This window comes from Halichoerus grypus, chromosome 14, assembly GCF_964656455.1.
Source record: "Halichoerus grypus chromosome 14, mHalGry1.hap1.1, whole genome shotgun sequence".
Taxonomy (NCBI): domain Eukaryota; kingdom Metazoa; phylum Chordata; class Mammalia; order Carnivora; family Phocidae; genus Halichoerus; species Halichoerus grypus.
This window is the reverse complement of record NC_135725.1, coordinates 88,519,399-88,533,424: the sequence shown is the minus strand read 5'-3', so window position 1 is coordinate 88,533,424 and position 14,026 is coordinate 88,519,399.

Here is a 14,026-nt window from a genome sequence, read left to right as displayed (position 1 = left end):
GGGCGGTCCGGGGCTCGCCGGCGCCGGGGACGGACGGCCGGGCCGACGCGGGGATGTGGCGGGCGAGAGGAGAGCGGAGGCGCGAGAGAAGAGGGTTGTGCCGGAGGAGAAGGAAGAGGAGCAGGGGGAGGACGGGATGAGGAGGAGGAGGGGGAGGACACCGGAGGGAGCGGGAGGCGAGGCGGGCTGGAAGGAAAGTGAACGAGGGGGAGCGAGGCGGAGAGGGAGAGAGATGGAGAAATCAGCAGAGGTGGCAGAGGCGGCGCGGAGGGCTGGAGAGACGGGGGTGGAGGCGGAGGCGGGTGCGGGGGGTGCGGGGCGGGTGGGAGGCGGGTGGCTGCAGAGAAACGGCGGCGAGGGGCTCTCGGACGCGCGCTCGGCTCTCGCACACCCGGCCCGGACGGTCTTCCCCTTGGCAAAATCTCAGCGCCTTTATAGGAGCCGCAGTGACCCTCCTAATTGGTTATTAATGACCCCCTGACGTCGGACAGACTTGTTGTACCCGGCCGGGCTCGAGGAGCCCTCGTCGCGAGAGCTCAAGGGGCGGGGGCGCGCGGACCGCTCCGAATTGTCCCTCTTCGCTCCTCCCGCCCCTCCCTGGCCCTTCCTCTCCAACCCCCCCCCCTTCCTCCTCCTCTCCCCGTGGGAAGCGCCGGGCTGGGAGGGAGGCTCAGCCCGCGGCGAGGAGAGGAGGGGACGGAGCAGGGGAGGGGGCGCGGCGAGGATCGCTCGGACTCCAGGGACCAGACTGGGCAGGAGGGGACGCCTGGCCTCGGGCCCCGCCGGCCCGGCGCTCACCCACTGCCCCAGGCCGGATCTGCGCTCCTCACCCCCGCCCGGCCGGGCCCGGCGTTCACCTCCCCTCCCGGCCCGGCGCGGGCTCTCCGGAGCTCCGAGCCCCAGAGCGCACGCCGCGCTCCTCTCCTGCTGCAGACGGCGCTTGCTAGAGCCGTGCGCTTCGCTTCAAACGGGCCGCTCAACCACCCCGCTAGCTGCTCGCCGCCGAGTGTGAAACTCTTCCCCGGGCGGAAAGGGCTGCGGGGAGGGGCTGCGGCGAACGTTGGGGCTGGGCCCTGCCCGAGACGGCGTCGTGGGCGACCGGCTCCCGACTCTCGGGGGGGCTAGGGACCGAAATCCGCACTGGCCGTGGTTGCCCAGAATAGGTTTTTCTGATGGATACGGAGGATGGAAAGGGGTCCCCGGACAGTTCTGAGTGGGAGCAGCCGTGCTCCAAAGCGAACGATCTCCGAAACTGCAGGCGGCCCCAGGCCTGCGGTGCCCGCGCGGCTTGAGGTTCCGGCCTCCCAGCTCCCTTCGTTCAGCTGCGACCTAGGGGAGACCCCTGCGTTCCGCACTCCTTCTGTCTTGCCTCCTAGTTCTCGTTCTTTCTCTTCTGGCCTCCCCCTTCTCTCCCTTCCTCCCAACTGCCCCCTCCCCCGTTCCACAAGGATGCTTTCTGCGCAGAGGTTCCAAGGCACCCTGAGCGCCAGAACGGTGTCTCTCGGTCTCTTTCCCGTGACAAGGAGCTGCTGAGCCCGGAGCCTAGAATGGAAGGCCTTTGCCGACTTCTTGGGTTAGCTTCAAGCCCCCGACTCCAGCCCTAGACACTGGAGGGGCATGATGGGGACACCTCCCTTCCCCCCTGCAATTTCAGATTCTGCTAGCGGAGCCCAGTTTTCTGGACCCTTGGGGCATGGGTTGGGCTCACAGACTCTCCGGGCTTTCTCCGCAGCACGGGGCCTTGGGCAGATGGTCAGGGGTCTGGCCTTCCCATAAGGAGTCACTGTCCTCACGCCCCTCGGCAAAAAGCTCCTTCCACTGGGTGGGGGGGGGGGTCTTGGATTTTGCTAAGCCATCCTCACACCTGGCCACCATGAACCCCCAGCGTCCCGCACCCAGTGCCAGCCTGCGGTCTCTGCCATCCCGGGGTCTGCCTCCGGGGATAGAGTAAGGAAGGCGGCAATCGCCGGCCTTCAGACACAGAGCTCGGATGAGCTTGGAGGCTGATGCCCAGAGGAGGCTGCACCGGGCACAAGGCACAGCGGTCGGGCCTGGCGCCAGCAGAGGGCAGCGCTGCAGAGCAGCCAGCGAAGCCCGAGGGGTAGGGTCCTGGAACCTCAAATCCCTTCCAGATACCACCGGTGAGTCGCCACCGGCTCAGGCTTGAGCCGAGGGTCCCGTCGGAGGGGGCCCCCCAGAATCCGAGCCTGGGTGCCTCACCCACGCCTGGACCTTGGCTTCTACAAAGACTTGGTGGAGGGGAAAATGCGCCAAGACAGAGGAGACTCCCTCGGGGAGCAGCGCCCAGAGCTTCGAGCTCAGTTCTCAAGCTTGGCAGCCAACCTCAGCGCCTCGGGGAGATCAGAGGAGGAGGAGGAGGAGGACTGCTGTGCGTCCTTGGGGCCGCCCTTCTCCCTGGGCCTCAGTGTCCCTGTCTGCGCAACGGTTTAGGTTGGACTTGGTGAACTGAAGTTTCTTCCCACCTTGTCCCATTCTGGGTCAGGTCACTTTCCTCTGAAAGCCCGGAGGATTTTGCCAATTCCCGGGCCACACCCCAGAGAAAAGCCCTCAGGTCTGTGCATACCTCCAACCACGGGCACAGCATTTGGGACCCGGGCCCCAGCTCGGGGTCAGAATGTGAAAGGACCGAGGGTTCCGGGCGCGGCTAGGGAGCCCTATTCCTTTCCCCCCCGGACCCGAACACCCAGGCAGCGGTGCTGGGCGCCGGAAGGAAGCGGAACTCGGCACAGCCTTCTAGCTCCTGCGCCCGCCGGCCCCGCGCGTCTCCGCTGAGCGCTCAAATTTTGTGCTTCTGGTCTAGCCTCAGACCCACCTGGACCGCGCCCCAGGGAAAGGGGACCTATAGGGAGCGCCCCAGTCTCAGGGCCCATTGGAAATGCGGAGCAAGGCCCGTGCGCCGAGATTGCGAAGGAAGATATTGCACGTCCCGGAGTTTCTGCGCGGCTGAACCGTGTCGTTTTCCGCGGGGCCCAGGCGAGGAGTGTGTCCGCGCCGCAGCCCCCTACCCTGCCCCGGCCCGGCCCGAGCTCGCAGGCGCCGCCCTCCTCGCGCCTGCGAGCCGCCGTTCCGCGATCTCTTTAATATTCATGGGCGTTAATAGAGAGGCCCCCAGTATATCGGTCCATTGTGGGCGGCTCGTAGGGCTTGAATAGGCCCCGGCCCTCTTTCTTCGGCGCAGCTTCCCGAGGGGCCGGGCCAGGAGTGAATGGCCCCGCTTCCCGCCCCGCGCCCCCTCCCCCTTGCGGGGAGAACATCTTTATCCCCGCCGCCGCCGCCGCCGCCGCCCCAGCCCCCATTCACGCGGCCCGGGCTCCGGGCGGAACGAATCAATCGGCCGCGGCTCTTCGGAGGTCATCCGCGTGGCCCGGGCTGCCCCTTCTCCCCGAGCCCACGGGAGTGGAGAGAGGGAGTCGGCGGCAGGCCGACGGACCCACGGACTGAGGGACACTGCGGGGCGGGGGGCAAGCGCCGGGGAGCCCCGGGAGGGGTGGCCGGCCCAGGCAGGTGAAGAGGGACTCAGGGTCCCGCGGCCGCCCGACACCGGCTGATTTCTACCTGTTGCCCCGCACAGAGCGGAGCGCGGAGAGAACGGGGGCCACGGCGCAAGCTCCTCTCGAGGCACCGGCGCGCGCCCCTCCGGGCCCGGCGGCAGCAGCCCCGAGCCCCGGGACTTGGGGTGGGGGGCGGCCTGGGGCTCCCCAGGCCCCGCGGCCAGGCCCGCAGAGCACTTTCGTTCTTGCCTCTGCGCCGGGGCTCAGCTCGGGGACGCCCCGGTCCAGACTGCGCGCTTCAGCCGGGCGTGCCGAGGGGAAGCCGGGCTCCCGGCTCCCGCGCCCTCACTCAGCTGCCCCGACTCGGGTGGAGGGGGGCGCGAGCCGGTCAGGCGGGGCCCAGCGCCCGGCTCCCCGCCCCTCCCGCCCCGCGGGCCCTCCGAGGCGCAGAAAGGAGCCCATTGTCCGCCGGGAAATACATTTTTGGGGGCCGAGTGAAAGCCCGTCTTTCTTTTGAACTTTAGAAGAAAGTCTTCTGCCCTCGCCCCTCGGAGGGAGAGATTTGTCTCCCCTCCCGGGGGCCCCCGCGCGCCTCCTCCTCTCGAAACATCTGCCGGGGGAAAATCCACCCTGGAGGGCAGATCGCGCTCGCTCTAAGCCCCGCGAACTCATTAAAAAGATATTAGCGGCGGGGGCAGGTCCCGCGCAGGTATCGATCGGCTGGAATGAGCCCGAGGAAGAAAAGGCGAAGAATGCGGTCGCGCCGCGCCCCGACGCCCTCCCCGGCTCCCCCGGCCCCCCGAGCCCCAGCCCCGCGGCGGCAGTGGGGCCCCCGCGCGGTCCGCAGCGACCAGTGGCCTCCCGCGGCGGCTCGCCCCCTCCCCCCCGGGCTCCCCCTGCCTCCCCGCGCCCGGCTCCTCCCGCCGCTCCCCTCCTCCGCTTGCCGCCGCCGCCCCGCGCTCCCCCGCCCGCGTCGCTCGCCTACCCCCGCGCGCGCTCTCCTCTTTCGCCTGCGCTCCGGCCCCCTCGCCGGCGATCTCACACCCTCTCGGCTTCCTCCTCCCATTTCTCTCCCGTGCAGAGTCTCAGTCTTTCGAGTCCCAGTCCCGCGGTGGCCCAGGGAAATTGCTTCCTCTCGTGGGGCCCGCGTGTCCCCCGGCCCCGTTCCCGCGGGACGGTTCAGGGCTCCAGGGCGCCCCCGCCGGCACCTACTAAGGCCCGACGGGCTGCCGAGGTGGGGTGGCTGCGCGGGCCGCAGAGACGACAATTTCATTAGACGTGACTCGGGCTGGGCCTGCCCGGGGCTGCCACGCGGAGTGGCGGTCACAGCGCCTTGAAGAAGGACGGCGCCCCCCCCAATCTAATTAGCCTCCCCGGCCCCTGAGAGACAAAGGCGCGCCCCTGGGCCCAGGTGACTGGCACGCGAGTCTCGCTGGGCGCAGAGGGCGGGGACCGCCCCCCTTTCCGGCACCTCCCGGGCGCCACCCAGCGCCCATGCCCTAGCCCCCAGCCCCGCGGGTGCCAGCGCCCAAGTCCGAGTGATAAGCGATCGGTGTAGCGGGACCGAGGGGAGGGACAGTCGGGGTGAGAAGCTAGAAATCCAGGAGAGGCGGGGCCGCGGGAGATGGACACAGGCTTATGGGGGCAGTGAGGGGCCCAGATGGAGGGAGACTGAGGCAAGGAGAGGCTGAGATGGAAGGATCCAGATGAAAGTTAAAATCTGGTACGCGGAGAACACAGGGATATGTAGAGATGAGAGGAGGCAGAGCAGGAATTCTAAAAATGCGTGAGGCTTTCGGGAGACTTTTGAGAGCTAGAGAGGTGGCCTGGAAGAGGGAAGAGGGAGGACAGGGGCTCTTGGGACAGAGACTGGGGGGGGGGGGGTTGGTGTCTGGGGGAAGCAGGCAGGCAGGATGAAGAGAGCAGGAGGCTGGCTGGGGGAGGTGGGAGGAAGGCATGCCCCTCATTGCCTGTCTGTCTCCAGGCCCTCTGCCGTAGCCTCTCAACTCTCCCCAGTTTCCTGCCCCTGGGAGTCCTGGGGCAGCCAGAAGGAATGCCCAGACCCCTCACACCCCCTTCCTTCTCCAGCGGCCCTGCCCACCCAGCACCCAGCCCACCTGGCCTTCCTCCACTCCTCTGCTGCCTGCCTCCCAGTCCTTGCACCTGCTAGCCCTCCGCATGGGATGCCCCCAGAGCAGAGAGGGCTGGGGCAGAGAGTTATGCCCCCATGCTGCTGCCCCTCATGCCCTACCGGCTGCCATCCACACCGTATCTGGCCTCATGGAGATCCCAAAGGCTCCGGTCATTCCTTTGTCCGACAATTTATTTGAGGCCCTGGGGCATCCAGGTGACCAAGGCAGACCCTGTCCTTGCTTTCTCAGACCAGCTTCTAGGGTTGGTGGTGGTGGGGTGCACCCTGGTGGGCCTAGAGGTGGTGGCAGCCTGTTTTGGGCCCATCTGGTACCTCTGACACCTCTGTGCAAGTAGATCTCATTTGTAAAATGGAACGATAACCCTGCCTTGTCTCACAAAGCCTGATGTGCCCCATGAGTGAGCTCACACTTAAGAGGTGCCTGTGGTTGTCATTCCTATTGCTGCCCCCTCTCCAAAGACGCTCAACCTGATGTGGATCCTCTGGGCCCATTAGGAGATGCTCCAGGCCCTGGAGACCTGAGGGTGTGAGTCCAACCCTGGCTCTGGTAGGTACTGGCCAGGAGCCAAGGCACCCATTTCCCCTCCTAGAACCTCAGTTCCTTCATCTGCAAAATAGGGATAGACTGGGAGGGCTGCCCTGTGGAAGAAAATACATAGTGGATGAAAAGGATAGGAGATGTGCTTCATATATGGAAAATATTAGCAACTTCATTACATTTAAAAAGTCACGTAGGGCCATGCTTGAAAACTTAGGAAATATGAAAAGTACTAGGTGGGTACCAAATATGGCCAGTGGGACATTGAAAAACGAAACCAGGGGCACCTGGGTGGCTCAGTCGTTAGGCGTCTGCCTTCGGCTCAGGTCATGATCCCAGCGTCCTGGGATCGAGCCCCGCATCGGGCTCCCTGCTCCGCGGGAGGCGTGCTTCTCCCTCTCCCACTCCCCCTGCTTGTGTTTCTTCTCTCGCTGTGTCTCTCCCTGTCAAATAAATAAATAAAATCTTTAAAAAAAAAAGAAAAACGAAACCAGATGCATTTATCTACTCCTACCTCTACACCTGCCACCTCTTCTTTTTTTTTTTTTTCTTAAAGATTTTATTTATTTGAGAGAGCGAGAATGAGAGAGAGAGAGAGCATATGAGAGGGAGGAGGGTCAGAGGGAGAAGCAGACTCCCTGCTGAGCAGGAAGCCCGATGCGGGACTCGATCCCGGGACTCCAGGATCATGACCTGAGCCGAAGGCAGCTGCTTAACCAACTGAGCCACCCAGGCGCCCCCCTGCCACCTCTTCTATTCCCACCTTTACCCACTCCCGCCTCTCCCTTCTTCTCTGTCCAGAGTCTGACTTTGGGCAAATTAGGGAGGATAAACTTATTTGGAGACCAGTTAAATAAGTTGTAGTTACAATGAAGGGGAAATTTACTGCTTCCAATGTCCAATAAGTCACAAACTATTTATTCTGGAGGCTTCTGGACACTCCAGACTCTCAGATCATCATGTATCTATTTTAATTATGCAGATAATTATGCAAATGTTTAACACACACTGACAATGTGCCAGGCTGGACCTGGAGTTCGGGGCGTTGAACAAGGCGGGTTGTGCCTTGAAACATCAGCCCAGCCCTGGCAGCAGCTGGTCCCTGGAGACTTTAGTTAAAGGTGAATTAGTTCCACAAGCATCTACTGAGAACTCGCACTGAGCTAGCCCTGTCTGAGCACTGAGAGGCCAAAGAGGACCCATCTGGTCTCTATCCTCGAGATGCTGATGTTTTCCTGAGTGAGCGGGCACCTCCACAGATCCCAGGCCACACTGCAAGATGTTGGCCTGGATCGTGGAATTCAAGGCTCAAATCCTTGCTCTCCAGCTGGTCGGAATGTCCTCTTGCTCCCACTTCTGTGCCCGCTCCATGCCTCCCGCCATGAAGCGCGAGACTCACTCTTACACACGCAGATGAGGGGCTTCAAATCTTCAAATGTGTGTCGAGTAGTGAAATGCTTTCTCCAGATGAACTCTTAAGAAGAAATCTAATTTATTTATTTGTTTATTTATTTATTTGACAGAGAGAGAGAGAGAGAACACAAGCAGGGGGAGCAGCAGGGAGAGGGAGAAGCAGGCTTCCCGCTGAGCAGGGAGCCCAATGTGGGGCTCAATCCCAGGACCCAGGGATCATGACCTGAGCTAAAGGCAGACGTTTAACTGACTGAGCCACCCAGGCACCCCTGAAGAAATCTAATTTAGAAAACAGATATAGGACTTCCAGTTCCAGCCCCAACATGTTGAGAACTTGGAAATCATCACTCTGGTCCTTACAACAAGAAAAAGCTGGACGCTCTGAAAATCAGCAATTTTTCTAGGACCCATCAGAGAACTGAGGTTGTAAGACATACCATCATCTTGCAGTCTGGGGGAGACAGGGGGATCTGGAGGACCCCAGGGAGGACCTGTGTACCTGGAGCGGGATCGCTGAGGCCACAAACCTGTGGGAACACTTCATGGCAATTTTGACAAATTGCTGGAGACTGTGTGTGGAATAGTACCACAGTGAGAGACTCCTGGAGTCTCCAGTCTTGGGGAGAGGCACACTTTCATGGCTTTTTACTTCCAGGAACCCCACCGGGTTCTCCAGGAGAAGATCTGAGAAGACTGGCTAGTGTCCCTGGCACGCATGGGGAGAGACAGCCTGGTGAAATTCACCCAGAGCTTTATCCCAGATTGGGGAAGGGAACTCTCCTCTCCCTCCAGCCCCTTCCAGACTTCCTGTCTCACCTAAGGGAAAAACAAAGGAACAAACAAAGTCAGCAGGATATAGGGCTTCCAAGAATTTGCTTGAAATTGCTGCAGCCAGAGAAGGCTGTAATGGGCAGTTGGGGGACAAGCTCTTCCACTGGAGAAACAGCCCTAAGAGCCAGACCCACTAAGAGACTGACCTACAATAGCATGTTCCCCATTTCCAGCCCCTCCCCGCCACGCCAGCAGGGCTCCAGAATACGGTGGTGGATCCCAGCTGAAAGGGTTACAAGATTCTGTCTGCGGAGGTGTACACAGGGAAGCCCCAAGTCCAGAGAGGAGGTGAGAAAAGACAAGAAAATTTGAAGCCATGCACGCTCACAACTACAGCAAACATCACACAGCCTCACTCCTGGGGGGACTCACATAGCCTCTCACACTAATAGCCTATTTATTTACCCCAGTTCCTATTTTCTGATACAGCACGTTTGGCTTTCAACACAAAATTACAAGGCATACCAAAAGGCAAGAAACAACAAAATCTGGAGAAACAAAACGACGATCAGAACCAGACTCAAATATGACACCAGTACCAGAATGATCAGACAAGGAATTTAAAATAACTATGATTAATATGTTGAGGGCTCTAATAGAAAAAGTGGACAACTGGGGGTGCCTGGGTGACTCCATCAGTTAAGTGTCTGCCTTCGGCTCAGGTCATGATCCCCGGGATCCTGGGATCAAGCCCCACATTGGGCTCCCTGCTCAGGGGGGAGTCTGCTTCTCCCTCTCCCTCTGCCCCTCGCCACCGCCCGTGCTCTCTCTCTCTCCCTCTCTCTCTGTCAAATAAATAAATAAAATCTTTTTAAAAAGCACCCAAAAAGGGGCGCCTGGGTGGCTCAGTCGTTAAGCGTCTGCCTTCGGCTCGGGTCATGATCCCAGGGTCCTGGGATCGAGCCCCGCATCGGGCTCCCTGCTCAGCGGGAAGCCTGCTTCTCCCTCTCCCACTCCCCCTGCTTGTGTTCCCTCTCTCACTGCCTCTCTCTCTCTCTCTGTCAAATAAATAAATAAAAATCTTAAAAAAAAAAGCACCCCAAATAACACAAACAAAAAGAAACAAAACCAATAACAAAAACCCAATACACAGAAAATACCACACTCCAGCGTAACATATGCAAACTGACAAAAACCAAAGGAAACAGGTACGGGTGGCATTTAGGTAGCAACAGATTGATAAGTTCACATTTACAGTCTGTACTTGCTAGGTGGTCAATCAACGGCAGCAGGGAGGCTGATGAGAGATTCAAAAGGAGTTAGGGGATGATGGTTTCACCTGAGTCTCAACGTCCGTGTTATTTGTGGATTGGTTGCACAGTATGGGTGTGATTCTGATTCAGACAAATAAGTGGTTGTTTTTTTTTTTTTTTTTAGGATTTTTTTTTTTTAATTTATTTATTTGAGAGAGAGAGAATGATAGAGAGCAAGCACATGAGAGGGGGGAGGGTCAGAGGGAGAAGCAGACTCCCTGCCGAGCAGGGAGCCGGATCTCGGCAGGGAGTCTGATGCGGGACTCGATCCAGGGACTCCAGGATCATGACCTGAGCCGAAGGCAGTCGCTTAACCAACTGAGCCACCCAGGCGCCCAAATAAGTGGTTGTTAATGACTACAGTTATTTGAACGGCTTACCTTGTCATCTTAGATATTCTTTCCTTTTTTCTTTTTTTTAAGATTTTATTTATTTATTTGACAGAGAGAGACACAGCGAAAGAGGGAACACAAGCAGGGGGAGTGGGAGAGCAAGAAGCAGGCTTCCCGCAGAGCAGGGAGCCCAATGCGGGGCTCGATCCCAGGACCCTGGGATCATGACCTGAGCCACCCAGGCGACCTGATACTCTTTCCTAAAACTGATTCCGAAGATTCAAAGACAAGGCGGAGGATGAACTTTGTTTCCAAGTTGAGTTGTTGAGTAACCACAGGCATAAACAAGCCCTCCCCTGGATGGCAAGCTCCATGAGGGGAGAAGCAGCTTTGCCTTAATTCCCCCACGGTGGAGCACAGCGAGGTGTTCCAGCAGTGTTACTGCCCAATGACCACTGGCCACAGTGAGATGATCTGCTTGCTGGAGCCTTGCCTGGCATCTGACTGAGCTTGGAACTCAGTAATGAGCCTTTTGGCACAATTTTGCTGGAGACCTGAACCCAAAGACTCATCCAGAGTTAGAGCATTCTTCATCAGGAATGTGACCAATAACGGCATACCCAGATGGAATTGAGTAGTAAGCTAATAGCACAAGTCAACATGTTTCAGGTGTTTTTAAAATTTTAAAAATTATGATTTTTTAAAAATTATAGACTGTTCTCATGAATATACATGCAAAAATTCTAAACAAAACTATGAGCAATTCAATCAAATGATATATAAGAAGAATTGATAATATATTATGACCAAGTGAGGTTTATTCTAGGAATGCAAGGCTGGTTTAAAATTTGACAATCAAATTAATTCACTATGTTAAAATTAAAAAGGAGATCAATCATATGATGATTTCTAGAGATGCAGAAAAAGCATTTGAAAAATTCAGCACCCAGTCATGATAAAACTTTTGGCTAATGAGAAACAGAAGGGAACTTCCTTATCTGATAAAAAGTATATATAACAAATGCGCCACAAACATAATTAATGGTGAATTATTAAAAGTGTTCCCTCTGAGACTATGGATGAGACCAGCGAGGATGCTCACTGTCACTACTTTCAGAAAACAATGCACTGGAGGCCTTGGACAGGGCCGTAAAGCAATCAATTAAAAAAAAATGGCATAAGGATTGGAAAGGAAAAAATAACACCATTGTTATTCATAAATGACATGATTTGGAACAGAAAATCCAAATGAATCTACAAGCTGTTAGAATTGATAAGGAATTCAAGTAAAGTCATTGGAATCCAGTTTAATATATTTAAAAATTATATTTCTAAAACCAGTGACAAAGAAATGAAAAATGAAATTTAAAAAGTACATTTTCAATAACAGCAAAACATCAAAAACCCAGGAATAAATGGAAGGAAAGGTGTACAAGACCCCTCCACTGAAAGCTCCTAAAATTCTAGAGAAAAATCAAAGAATTAAAACAAAAGAAGGGATATACCATGTTCATGAAGTAGAAGGCTGACTATTGTTGGGTTTTGGTACTTCCCAGATTGATGCATAGATTCAGGGCACTTCCAATCAAAATCCTGGCAGCTTTGAACACATTGTTTGTGGGGCATAGGGGAAGGATAAATGGATCCTAAAATTTACATAGAGGGGCGCCTCGGTGGCTCAGTCCGTTAAGCGTCTGCCTTCAGCTCAGGTCATGATCCCGGGGTCCTGGGATGGAGCCCTGCATCGGGCTCTCTGCTTAGTGGGGAGCCTGCTTCTCCCTCTCCCTCTGCCTCTCCCCCTGCTTGTGCTTTCTTTCTGTCAAAATGAATAAATAAAATCTTTAAAAAAATAAATAAAATTTACATGGGAATGCAAAGGGCTGAGGATAGCTAACGCAAGCTTGAAGAACAGAGCTGAAGGACTCACTGAAAGGCACAGTAACTAAGATAGCGTTGTACTGGCACAAAGATAGACACACAGATTGAAAAAAAATGGGAATGCAGTTGTAACATATTCGAATGCACAGTGTGTTTAAAAAATTATAGTCAAAAAATTTTAAATACATTTAATATATTTTATTGGAATTTGAATCCAACAACAGTGGAACCCTTGACCCCAGCCTCACACAATTTGGAAACCACTGGTGTGGTCTAATTCCAATGGAAAGGACACTGAGGGATGTGACCTGTTCCAGTGACGGAGGAAGTCAGCCATCCAAGTAGAGGAAAAAGCCAGGCCTCTGGACTCTCCATCTGGCTGTTTGCTCCTCTTGACTGAAGAAAAGGCAGATTTGGGGAAGAACTTGTTGATATAGACACTCAGAAGGGGTGACCTAGTGGAATGTTATCAATCCCTAGAATGAAACCATTAATCCCAGGCCTGTCACCACCCAATCTTTATTGTCATCCTTCTCTTAAACACAGCTAAGAGCACCCGACTACACCCCAGAGAATTGAAAGTACACGGATTTCTGGAGTGTCGTGTGGACTCTAAGCAAGTGCAGCTGGGACAGTTGGGGGCCCAGGTCCCTGCGCAGGGGTCGAGGCTTCCTGGGAAGTCCAGATTAGAGAGTCTGCTGCGAGAGGGGGAGACACAAGGGATCAGAATCCTTTTCAGTGTGCTTGAAATAGGATTGCCTTAAACATCATCTTGCAGGCCAGAATTGGGCAGCCTTGATCCACTCAAGCGCTGGCCAAAGTCTTCTCCCGCACAGCTGTGGCTCATAGCAATGTGCGTGTGTGTGTGTTGGGGGGGTCCTGGCTTCTCCCGGAGTCACCCCACCTGCCCTTGGGGGCCGTTCTTTCTTAATGGCCTAGCTGCCGTGGCTTCAGGGGACCAGCGAGCTAGACCTGGGGTCATAGAATCCTGGGGAGACCAGGAGAGCCCAGAAGAAGCTAGAGGGTCAGTGGTGAGGCTGATACATTTTTCAGATCACACACTCAGCCCCTCGCATTCCTCGTGGGATAGAAAAAGCCACGGGAGCAGGCAGAAGCCCTGGGCTCAATTATTACTAGGAAATGCCATGATTTGTGTGCTCATTATGAGGCAGGTGTCAAGTGCTTTACATATTTGTCATTGAATCTTAGCTCAGCCCATGACCAGGTAGATAGTTCTTATCCCCATACCGCAGATGAAGAAACTGAGGCATAGAATGTTAAATAATTTGCCATCGGTCGTAGGTTTTGAGTAGTGGGGACGCTGCTCAAACCCAAGCTTGAGGGGCGCCTGGGTGGCTCAGTCGGTTAAGCATCCGACTCTTGATTTCGGCTCAGGTCTTGATCTCAGGGTCGTGAGATGGAGCCCCACATCGGGCTCCACGCTGAGCATGGAGCCTGCTTGAGAGTCTCTCCCTCTCCCTCTGCCCCTCCCCCTGTTCGCAGCACGCTGTCTCTCTCTCTCTCTCTCAAATAAATAAAGTCAAAACAAAACGAAACAAACAAAAACCCCAAGCTTGAGTGTCCACACATTTATCCCCTATACTCTGCTGCCCCAGGTGGGCTGAACCCACTAGATCCCTCTAGAACCATGTTAGGTGGACTTCGCACACGTGCCATTTCTGTCCACAATAGTGGCCACGTGGGCAGGTTTCGCGGTCAGACTGAGGTCTGAGCCCGGGCTCTGCCACCTCGTGTCCATGGTATGATTCTGGCAAGAACCCCTTCAAACCTGTTTCCTCATCTCTAACATGAGCCCCAAGAGTAGTGGGGCCCGCGGCGGAAACTAAGAGATAGTTGATTCTCCTTGTCTGCCGTAGTCACATTCTACAAAATCTCCGAGAACCTGGATTGGCGAATACAGGACCATCGCTCCCAGGGGGGTGGGGAAATGCAGGGTTAGGGTCCTGCCAGCCTCTGGTCACAACATTTCATCAATCAGTGCATAAACGTGTTTTAGGAGTGTTTGTGTTTCAAGGCACCTTACTTAATATATATTGTCGATTCCTGAGGATCCAACTCAGAGCCAACCGCCGTGGGATGTGCGAGTACCAGACTCC